The sequence below is a fragment of the Ammodytes marinus genome, assembly GCF_949987685.1.
Source record: "Ammodytes marinus genome assembly, chromosome: 22".
Taxonomy (NCBI): domain Eukaryota; kingdom Metazoa; phylum Chordata; class Actinopteri; order Uranoscopiformes; family Ammodytidae; genus Ammodytes; species Ammodytes marinus.
The window spans coordinates 19821098-19833149 of NC_137226.1; the positions used below are offsets into that span (position 1 = coordinate 19821098).

A 12052-nucleotide genomic window follows, 5' to 3' on the forward strand; every position below is an offset into this window, starting at 1 on the left:
TCTGATTAAATATGCATAGCACACAATGTACCGTTTGTAAGGATGGCATTTCTATGGAACAACAAAACCCTACACAGAAACCTATTGATTCAATTATTTAAGGTGAGACGGAAGCTTCACAAGAAGGGTTTAAGTCTAGGATACAGAGTGTCTTTAAATTTAAAATGATTGCAAAAAAATTACACACAAACCATCATAGCAATTTAATAAACAATGAATACATTTACAATATAGCCTACTTTTAACATTGTTCTGATAAGAATATAAAACAGAACAGAATTGAGTAGAACAAATTCAAATCTAAATTCAAATCCTAGTACTTGTGTGCATAATATTGTCATGAGGACATGTGTATTTACAGCCATGGAGGAGAATGATTGATGGTTTCTGACAGCTCAGGAGGCCAAAGACAGCTAATGGAAGGCATGGACAAGATTGCAGTTACTCATTTGTGCCAGATGCTCTCCATGTCCCATCGCACCTATTTCTACTGAACCTAAACCTCCATCAGCCACTGGATGTCACTCTTTACCCAAGCATGCAGCTCCATGAACACAACTACAGTCAATAAACCTACTTTTTTTTTTACTAAGTCCAATACCATTATAAGATTGAATACAAATATTGATGATATCATTCCACACACACCCCGAATATAGTAAAGCAAATGAGTCACAGAAGAGTGCTTGACATTGTATTAAGCCTATGTGATATTACATAATCTTTCCTAATTATTTTCACTCCCACCCCCACATAGGCCCACATTTTTTTTTTTAATTGTATATATTACAACATATTGCCTATATTTTAGTAGGTCAACCCTCAATATCTTGATTAGTGCATTTTATATATGAATGGCATGGATTTAGCCAGCTAAGGTAATCATGATTTCCACCCCCTTGATGTGACCTACTGGACTAATGGATCTTTAACAAGGTCTCGACATGTTCAGCTGGACTGCGTTTCAAGGGAAAGTGGACTGAACTGGTCACATGCATGTTGATGTTGACGATGTCTCGTCCAGCCAGGCAAATCAGATGATCACCGAGCAGAAAAAATGGAGGAAGTGTGATGTTGCGTCAAGTTCCCTCATTTTTAATCCGAATCCGAATGTTAATTGTAAGGCCTTCAAAATAAAAGTCAGGATCGCAGCACGAGTACAAAAATGTAACTATACAGTGAATTATTATTGCCATTAATATTACTGAAGCCAATTTTGATTAAAATAATATAAACTTTATTTGTGCACACTTAATAATATGCTTTGCAGAACTAATCTTAAAACAATTTACAATGTAGTAGCAATGACACAATAGGCCTACTACAGTACAATAGTTACACTATGATTATGTAAGAAATATGACTTATCAAGAGACCGCAATATTCAGCTAGCAAGACTAATGCAATTATACAGTCTAAAACAAATAACAAAACCAAAAGACAATGTTTCTAAGGTTTACATAAACAGACTTCTTTACAAAATAGTCATATTTCATAAGAAGCTTTAGAATTATTATTCCCCTGTTTGTATCAAAATGTAGGCTCAATGTTATATTTAACACAATTAATATAAGACAACTGTTCATGGTAAGATCATTTAAGATAAATGAAATAACAATAAAATGGATATAAATCAAGATTAAAACAAGTTGTTTTGGTATGGACAGAAATAGAAAACTAAGGTGCCTGTAAATTTGACATTTGCGTGACTTTTAATCTGAAATCTATAACCGGAAATACAGTTCAAAGTGACTGACTTGACCTGTGTCCGCTCAAAAGCAAAACCAACCCATGACAGCGCAGCGCAGGCGGGCTAGTGGCTAACAAGTTGACCATATCGGCGGTTAACAGACAGAATAAAACACACCAGCAATTGTTAACTCAAATGTTTTAAACCGGCCCCAAACTTGTACAATTGGACAACATGACCTCACTGGGCTGAGAAGGACGCGAGACATCAACAGCCGAAGAGGCGAATTATTATAAGAAATAAAATAATTTGAAACGTCGCCAGCTAACTGTTAGCGGGCAGACAAACGTCAAACGTGAGGACTGCCTGAAAATTCACAGCCAACGTTTCCTTCCGCGAGACCCCCGACGAAGCAGAGGTAAGCGAACAAAATTACTTAAAACAACTAAATAAACCAGCTGCTAATAGTGTGAAATAAACGCAGCTAGTACGCAGCTAGCTCATAAGTAAGTTCTCTGTGTATGTGAATGTGTGGTAAATTGACAGCCATGTCTATGCGGCTGAGCAGTGCGTACTATTATGTAATAAACCAGGGCTAGCGATAGCAGAGTTAGAGGTTTAGCAGTGTCTCTCTCCATCTCCATCCGCCTCCTAGAACGCCTTCCCGTCGGCCCCAGTAGCTACTCCTCTTATGACATCACGATAGAGACGGTCATACAGTTTTATAGTGTGTAATGTTAGCCTGTTGGCAGTCGTGCAATTTGGACGGGGTGTGCATATTCAGCAAAGTGGGTAAGTAAGGCATGCTTAATTTTGATTTCCTGCAACCACAATGCATCTATTGAATTGAAGATCTTCTTTTGGCTTTGGTTGTACGTCACGACATGTCACGTTGCCCCTTGTCTAACATGACCTCCCCTCGCTGTCTACATATAGCCCATCATGCATAACACACACACACACACACACACACACACACACACACACACACACACACACACACACACACACACACACACACACACACACACACACACACACACACACACACACACACACACACACACACAGGAGCCCCGAGCAGAAACGGGACACTGAACAGGGCCAGCAAGAACGGTTCCTAATTGTGTCAGACAACTGATGCATCCGCCACATCCTGACCTGTTATCAGATACCAGCCCTGTCATGCCATTTGCCTTTCCAAGGTTTAGAATTAGATGGAGGTTTCTCCCTCACTCCTAATCACTCTCTACAGTAGATCCTATACAAGGTTTCACAGTTCAAATGCTAATTCTGTAATTGAGGCCTCAAATATCAGGTTTCCTGACCTTTCAGTTGAGGAAGTGAGAAGCAGGAACTTCAGACAGAAGCAAGTACGAATGCTTTTTGTTTAATTGTTTTTTTTGGTCATGAAATTGGTCCGATTGAAAGACACAGGATGATGCACTTCAAATGGTAATAACTAGGGTGTCTTGATTCTCCAAGTACTAGATTCTATTTGATTTTTGATTTTAAGGTCACAATTTGATTCAATTCTTGATTATTTGAAACAGCTGGTCGGATCAGGGAATGGTCTAAAATGTCAACCCGGTATCACGCCGAGGCGTGAGATCCACACGCATGGACCGGCGGCTCTATTACACGCCTTGCCTGACCAGGGCGTGTGAGTTACGCGCACCTCCCGCCCGTCTAAATGAACGGAGGAATAGTCTAAATGAACGGAGGAATAGCACCAACAGGGGCCGACATGTTCTCCCAGGAATAGCACAACATGTTCTCCCAGCATTTCAATACTATCTAGCTGCAGCCCCCTGGGTGGTTAGGGTTAGGGCAAGGGGACAGGGAGAGGTTAGAATATAGATAGAACATTGACGGGAACAGCGCGGCGGCCATCTTGACTACGGGAGGTGCGCGACCGCGGCGGCCATCTTGACTACGGGAGGTGCGCGTGTAACTCACACGCCCTGGTCAGGCAAGGCGTGTAATAGAGCCGCCGGTCCATGCGTGTGGATCTCACGCCTCGGCGTGAGATCGGGTTGAAAATGTACAGGTGCTCCAGGAGGAGATCTACAGTAGAAACACTGCTCTAGTGTATGACCAGACCGCAAGACTGGCACATAGCTCAGTTTTCAGTATGAATGAAATCGCTCTTTCATTGGAATGGTCCTTGAAGCCCCTTTCATGCTTTCCATGTGCGCGTCGCAGCATAATAATGTAAATATAGTTATAAAGTAATAATACGGCACACAACACCAGACAAGTCCATGGGACGTGGGAACGCAAACTACATCCATAACTGTGATTTCAGAGAGGCAGGAGGGGGTTCAAGTTGTGTTGACGTTTCAGCAGTTGCCATGGTGTCTTTTGGCTGCAGGTAGGTATAGGAGGAGGTTACTCACAGCGGCTTCATGCTGTGAGTGTGTTTTCTCTCTCTCTCTCTCTCTCTCTCTCTCTCTCTCTCTCTCTCTCTCTCTCTCTCTCTCTCTCTCTCGTGGCAAACATGCTGAACATGACATTGGGATTGAACTACATTTTCGAAGGTTGAGATCGTGAATTAATTTCAATCGATTTCCAACTCACAATCAAGATCGTGACACCCCTCGAAATACAGTAGCCCTCCTACTCTGGTTTTTGTCTAACCCCATATAGTAGGTGAGATCATTGGAATTGAGTTAACTTATTGACCACAGGTGACTTAGGTTCTATACTGTATTTCCATAGTTTCCATCCTCTGCTTATTTGCATGTAAATCTCTGACCGTCTTCGCCAAATATTTGCAGGGGTGAGGCTCGCACTCCAAGTTTACGAGAGTGACCAGCTTATTTGCCAGCCAAATGGAGTTTCCATGCTGCCCTTCTGGAGCCACAGTTTGTTGGCTGGCCTCTCCTCGCTTCACCGGCAGAGACATGTAGCTCTTCATTTGAATGCAGAATCCACTTTGAGAGCAAAGGCATTGTGTTCATTCTGAAATGCAAAAGAACAGCAACAGATAGGAAAGGAAAACACTTTGCTGGAACAGAAAACGGAAGTGGTTTCCCACAGGGAAACGCCACAAGTAATGTTGTACACATAGCATCACATCGGTATGATTTCCCGTATTAAATAGTGATGCCATTAAAGGTTGGTTTAGGCTGCAGCTAACAGTCATTTACATCATGAATTAATTTGATTATTTTTTCAGTATGTTTGTTTCTGTGAATTGTCAGAAAAATTGTGAGAGGCCAGGCCCTGTCTGCACAAGGTATTTGTGAAAAAAGAAATGCATGAAATTCTAAATATTAACCACTCCATCTCTTAGTTGTCTCCACATCCATCTACACTGGTTTTATAGGGCCAAAGGGCAGATTGTTGTGTCAGCTGTAGCTGTCATTTGGGTTTTATACGTGTTTGTTTGCGCGTGTATGAGAGATTAGATAATGTGGGTGAAATGGGGTGAGCAGACATCATTTTCCAGTAATGGTTTGCTTAGCACGAAAAGGCTCTTTGTTGTCAACACGACCTTGTTCTCCTTACACATCTTTTTTTCAATGTAGTTTTGACTCACCATCCCATGTTTAGTTTTACTATCAGCAATTAGATCATATGAAGAGGTCAACTCTATTTAATTGTTTGTCTGAAACTGCCAAATAGGCTTTTGTCTATTCTATTGTTGCACTGAAGGGTCTCATTCCAGATTAATAATGACAATACACTTTTTTTAAAAGTTCTATTGTTGCAAATAGAACATTTGAAATACATCCTTTCTTTTCAATGGATTCTTGCTATCCAATTAAAAATGAATATGTTTTACAGGAAGATGGGCTTTTTGCGGGCATGCTGACACATGACTGTGACTCGGAGCAACTTGTCTGTCACTGAATTGGAATTCAATGTGTTGCGTTATGAAACCTGTTTTCCTATACTGTGAAAGCACTTTGATGGTGAGAGTAATGAATTCCATTTTATGTTGATCAACTTAGCACTTCCTCCACCTGTGATAAGCACACCCCCAGATACCCCTTAATCTAACTGGAAATCAGATTCTAGGCCAATCAGAGCAGACTGAGCTTTTTGGAAGGCAGGGCTTAGAGAGACACTGTATGAAACTGAGCGTTTCCGACTGAGGCTTAAGAGAGGAGATTTAGCAATGGAACTGTGAGAAATATAAAGGGTTCTTTTGGACACTAGAACATGAAAACAGTTTCTTGTAGAACCCCAATAACAATTTTGAACCTGAACATGAGCATAATATTTTACCTTTAACTTCAGAGCAAATATTCACTCTCAGTAAGACCCACAGCAAGCTTTTCTCTTCTGCCTCCAGACTGTAACACTATTAACAGCTATAACAAATGCTCTGTTTCACATAAAGTTATTGAAATGCCATGGCCTGTGCATCAGTGCAGTATAATCATCCCTGCTGGAGAATGGGCTGTGGTCTTGCAGATTAGACTCATTTGTTCTCTCAAAAGACAGACTTTTTGTAGTGATAGAGCTGCCTCTTGCTTCCCTTCAATCGGATAAATCCAAAAGCAGCGCATAAATCAGCCTTTATTAGCATCCAATATAAAGGTTAGCTCAGGCTTACCAATGAAAACAGCTGTTTTTTATTACCGTGAAACTATATTATGTGTAACTTTTCATTTAATAGTCGAGACCTTTATTATTCCGAGAAGCTCGGCTACCCTTGGTTCCCACACATCAAATACATCTGAACAAACATTTCATTTGCCCCTGTCTCCTCCAGTAATGAAAGTGTTCAGTTAAGTGTGACTTCTTGTATCAGCCTTGCACCAGGTCCACTGCCGCTGAGCAGGATTTGTTATTTGATAAAGGGAAGTGGGCGTGTCAAACCCTTCATGAATGTCCCAGTCCATTAACTTCAGTGTCCGCCCTCGTCAGGCCCCCAGGGCAATGGGGCATAGCTTTCCAGGCAGGTGAACCTTATCACTGTCACTGCCCACCTGAACTGTAGCTTCCTCCTATATCACAGAGAGATACAGCTTTCAAAGTTACACATGTTGCATCAAATCCAACCAACTATAAAGGACTGTAATGCTGTTTTGGCTTAGAATCCTCTGTACTATAGATGTAAAGAATTATCTATGTCTTGCTGACTCAAAATGCTAACAAATATAGAATGAAATCATGTAAAATGTGTGTCTTCATTTATCCAGCGACTCAAGGAACAAAGCTTGGATCTACTGAGTCACTTAAACCCTTCCCACAGAGCTGTGATAGTGGATTTTGTTCGAAGCGTAAAGCAGATTTACAGTCAATCCCCCTCATAGAATGGAAACAGTTAAGATTAGTTTTTTAAGCGGCCTTACTCATCTTTAACACCAAATAATATGTATTCCTACTTTCTTGCTTACTTACACTAACATGAAGAGAATTACCATCTTACTATTTTATATTAATATTTCTATTGAAGAATCCATATGTTTTTCTTCAATTGCTATATCGAGATATATATTGTTCAGCCTAAAAATATCGGGATATGAAGTTTTGTCAATATCGTGCAGCCCTACTTTGCACCTTTAAGTATTATGAGTGTTATTTGCTCCCCACTAAATGTCCCTAAAGCAGCAGCCACCACCATCATCTTCACTTGATGCACCCCAGTGTTTTAAGCAAGCTAATAACAGGTATTTGAGGGGGAAATTATCATGACTTTTGCTGCAGCTAATTGTCTGACATACATTATAGTTGCATCTGTTTTTACAATTGAGATAAAGAAGAAAGCTGGGGAAATGGAAATCAAGAACAACCTTCTGGGAGTCTTACAAAACATCAAGAACACTTGGATACAGCAACATGTTCAGTCGCTAAATCGAGAAAGGAAAGAAAAGGCATTCTCTCCAGGGATTTAGTTAAAAACAAGAATACATTTGTAATATGAATCAGTCCCATGGCCTTTCCCTCACAGAGGAATCTTGCTTTGCTGCATAACTTTCATTACTAGCCATCAGTTCTGCAACACAGCTGTCACAGCCAAAATAAAACCATTGTGTCTTAGCTAATGAGCTGGCTCATGAAAGCTTGGCTTTGGCCACACCTAGCAATGTACTGTGGGCATTTCAGCTGTTCCACCGTATATCTACAAGAGTGGACAAAATAATCAAACAAGCATACTGGATAACATATTTGACAGATGGAGCAATTGATTACCAGCCAGCAATGTTTTTATGCGAGTCTCTTGATAATTCACTGCTGCAGCTTTCTAAAAAGGATCAGCCAAATGTATTCTTGTTTTCTCAGAACACAATAAAAAAAACTAAATCCCTGGAGAGAATGCCTTTTCTTTCCTTTCTCGATTTAGCGACTGAACATGTTGCTGTATCCAAGTGTTCTTGATGTTTTGTAAGACTCCCAGAAGGTTGTTAGATTTCCATTTCCCCAGCTTTCTTCTTTATCTCTATTGTAAAAACAGATGCAACTATAATGCATGTCAGACAATTAGCTGCAGCAAAAGTCATGATAATTTCCCCCTCAAATACCTGTTATTAGCTTGCTTAAAACACTGGGGTGCATCAAGTGAAGATGATGGTGGTGGCTGCTGCTTTAGGGGCATTTTCAATCCCAATATTAAAGCAACCTTATTGCATTTGGCATTGCATGCACATACATAGATCCACACCTTTAATATCTACAGTATTAAGAGCCATGCCCTTAGCTTTGCTTAAAGTGTGTTCAATTACACATTTCGTCTATTTGTCCTGGCATTTGGGTGGATCCATAGTAATTAATTTGTCAGTAATTTTCACCATTTATATTGAAACTACTTTTCAGAATTACGTTTTATAGTTTAATCAGCAAATCTTACTTGTCATTGAGTTTCTTAATGTTTTTTTTTTTTTTTTTTTTTTTTTTTTTTTTTACAAATCCGGGCCTGCTCTGGTCATGGATCCAGTTATGGTCTCTACGGCTCAGGCTTTGTTCTCAAGCTGAACGAGTTAACGTATTTTGTACCTGCCCTGTTTCCTTGTGTCCTAATTCACTCATTCAGACTGCAGAATCCGGAGCACAGCTGCAGCTCTTTGAGGGATGAACAATGCATTGCTTTTGATGAGCCTGTTTGATATAGAGACATTGTGATGCCTTGTTTTGCTGAGCTCAGGCTAAGAGAGTACAGTGTGCAGCAAGGATACAATTTAATATCGTACCAGAAAGTTATCACTCACTGTTAGGGTGAACAGAATTACAGCAGCGTTTAGCTTTTGACAGGTTGGTATTACAACCGCTATATGCACAGAGTTTTCTTTTTGCCAATAATCGCCGACCAGCGAGGAACTAGGTAACTGAATGATTAGATGCCATTTACTGTACTTCTCTCTCGTATGTCAGTGGCCTAATATCATTACTCACTGTAGATTTTAAATCAAGATACTGTCCTTAATGGTATGGTGGACGATAGCTAAATTAGTCTTTCTGCAACTGTATGTCCATCATAGACTTTTCCTTTATCTCTTGGCTGATCACAAATAAAATAACAACTTTTCTTTTGAGATAGAGTGTTCAAGATACGTTTTGATTTTATCTCTCATATTTCTCTGTTGTTGTGTTCTCATCACCATTTTATTTGTTTACTAAAAAAACTTCCTTATCACTTTGTACTTAAGTTATCTCTGCAGGCCCATCTCTCCACCCTCTGATCAGGTTTGGCAGGCTTTACTGAGTCTCTGGCAAAGATTTGTCACTGATTATTCCTGCGTTTGAGGACACTGCCTTCTTCAACAAAGAGATGTATAACTTTGAGGAATTGTTGTAGAATTGTGCTTTTGTCCGTGCACTGCCCTCCATATAAAAAAACGGACTCCACATTACAAGGCTTTGGTCTTTGTCCCTGTTCTCAGTCTCTTTAATACCTTTGAAGATGACTTTTCACTGCAATGGTGTAATCTCCTCACTTGGTCCCGGCAATCCAGCAAGGTCAGATGAGATCCTCCAGTCTCATTGAATAGAATGTGATGCTTGCCACAGGAGCAACTGTCTAAGACAGACTAACCTTTTTTACTAGGAGCACTGGCGCCCCTAACTCAGAATTGTTAGGGGTGCAAGCAGACAATTTAGGGGCAAACATTAAATAGACCTGCAACGCATCTATTAAAATGTTTCCCAATTTAAACTATATTAGGCCTACTGATATTGTATTGCCAGCATGTTTTGGACCACACTGACAACAGATGATACAGTTCATTGTGTTTTTGATTTTGCATCACCATGTGAAATTCTTCAGACATTCCTTTAGGAAAAGTAATTTTTTTGCCCATTTTCACCACAACCACTAGATCCAAGCCCTCTGATTTTTCCTACTCTATCTCTGCTGACTCCTGTAAGGAAAATAGCCTAGTTATTGGCCCAAAAGTAACTAGTAGGAACTAGATGACACTATCAACTAATTTGCATTATAGCCTATGCTATTCTGAAAGTTAAATTAATAGAAAATGCTGACCAGGTAATTTACAAATTAACTACTTCTATTTACATTACAAACTCACTTTACACACTTTTTTAGTTGCCATATAACTACAAGGTTAGTCAGCGGTGAGGAGTAGACAGCTCCGTTGCTACTCTGCTCTTGTGCGCGTGGTTAAAAAAAAATCGCAAGATGTGTCTCTGGACTCTAACATCCTTATCGCTATAGCGGAAAGTCGTCAAATATAGCGGAAAAAGTCGCCAGTTGGCAACATGAGATGAGAGTAGGTCACGTGATCCGCGCTGTTGATCGTTCCACTGATCACTCGTGGACTATCCCTTCTCTCTATCTCTCTCTCAAAGCACTAATAATAATAATGATACAAATGTCGGAGAATTTTCCGGTCGCGCGCGTGCCCCTAGTTTTAAAAACTACTCGCACTGTCTCCAAAAATGGTTGCAAAATGCGAGCATTTGGTCGCAGTCTAGAGCCCAGGGGCCTCTCCGAATAGTCTTTTTTGCATAGGAAATTTCCTTTCCTATCGAGATGAACCGGAAGTACTCGGCGGATAGGCGATTCGAATTCTCAAAATGCTTAGGGAAGGCATAGGAAAGGAGCCTCGATTCATCCTTTAACCCTCCTTTAGCATAGGTTACTCCGGACCAACCTATGCGAAAGGAAAGGAGATAGTGGTATCCCACAATCCTTTACGGCGGCAATATTTAAAGGAAGAAGCCACCGACGGAGTTAACCGACTCTACACAAATACGAACGAGAGAGAATAGAGGAAGATTTAACTCGGCTAAAACAAAATCCCCCCCCCCATAAAGATAATAAAGAACCCATAAAAGACCAACATCATAATAGTTTTTTTCGTAGCACATAATTTACACCATAAGAAAACAAAATGACAACTAATGAAGAATACTGGGGGCAGTTCATTTCAATATCAACAGCGTAGCCTCTTTTTTTCCACAAGTGAATTGGGCTTCAAGTGGCCTTAAATATTCCCATTGGCTAAGTCCGATCTAAGTGATTCTCACTCTGTTGGCGACACCCTGATTAAAATCAATATGAAAAGAACCCATGGATCAAACAAGCGCTTGTTGTAGTCCATTTTCGGAAAATAGTGTAGTTTCACGCGAGTGACTCGCGTCAGCAATACTCGCCGTCACGCAATGACATTGGATAGGAAAAGTGGAGTTGAATTCATTTGAAACAGTGCTGTCTTTTCCTATGTTCGATAGGAAGCACCTTTAATCTCTCCTTAACCCCGATGACTAGGGCTGTGTCAAAACAATCGAAATATCGAAATATCGCGATACTTAGTTTCGCGATATCAGTATCGATTTTTATAACTAAAAATCGATATATATATTTTTTTTATGATTTTTTATTTTTTTTGCTTTTCAAGGCTTTATTGACAGTGCAGAGACACAGATATGAAATGGGGCAGAGAGGGAAAGAAATGCAGAGAACAACCACGGGTCAGATTCAAACCCATGTCTGCTGTCAGGCCTGAGCCTCTAGGATACTGACTATTGAAGTTAAATATGTTTTGTTTAGAACACTTAAGATTCACTGTGTCACAAAAGCACACTGATGTGTTTTCATTTGCATTGTGTCCTGTACAGTTAGTACAAGAGTGAATTGCATTTGTTATTTTTATGTTATGGCAGCTGCAGTTTGATCATTTGCCAAAACCAAAAAAAAAGGAAGAAAATAGTAAAGGAAGTTGTGAATGAAATAGTTTTGACTTCATTTGTCTGTGCAATTATCAATATATTGTGCTGTTATGTTTGACAGGGCAACTTGTTTATGGAATATCGCAATATATCGTGATATATCAAGATACGCAATATATCGTGATATATCGTATCGTGATACGTATCGTATCGCGAAGTCCTTGACGATACCCAGCCCTACCGATGACGTTTAGGGGTTAAGGTATAGGAAAGGAGGCT

At 40.1% G+C, this 12052-nt stretch overlaps 1 protein-coding gene across 3 annotated transcripts in view; it reads left to right on the plus strand.

Moving 5' to 3' along the window:
• Positions 1–1824: 1824 nt before the first annotated feature.
• osbpl8 (oxysterol binding protein-like 8) overlaps positions 1825–12052 on the plus strand; it is a 117772-nt gene continuing 107544 nt past the window's right edge. For 2 of the 3 annotated variants that reach the window (XM_080051038.1, XM_080051040.1), the window contains exon 1: positions 1825–2108. The gene's annotated coding sequence lies outside the window, so the exon portion shown is untranslated. Of the gene's footprint in view, positions 2109–2450; positions 2483–12052 lie in introns of those variants that run through there. The other variant, XM_080051039.1, reaches the window with a different exon arrangement.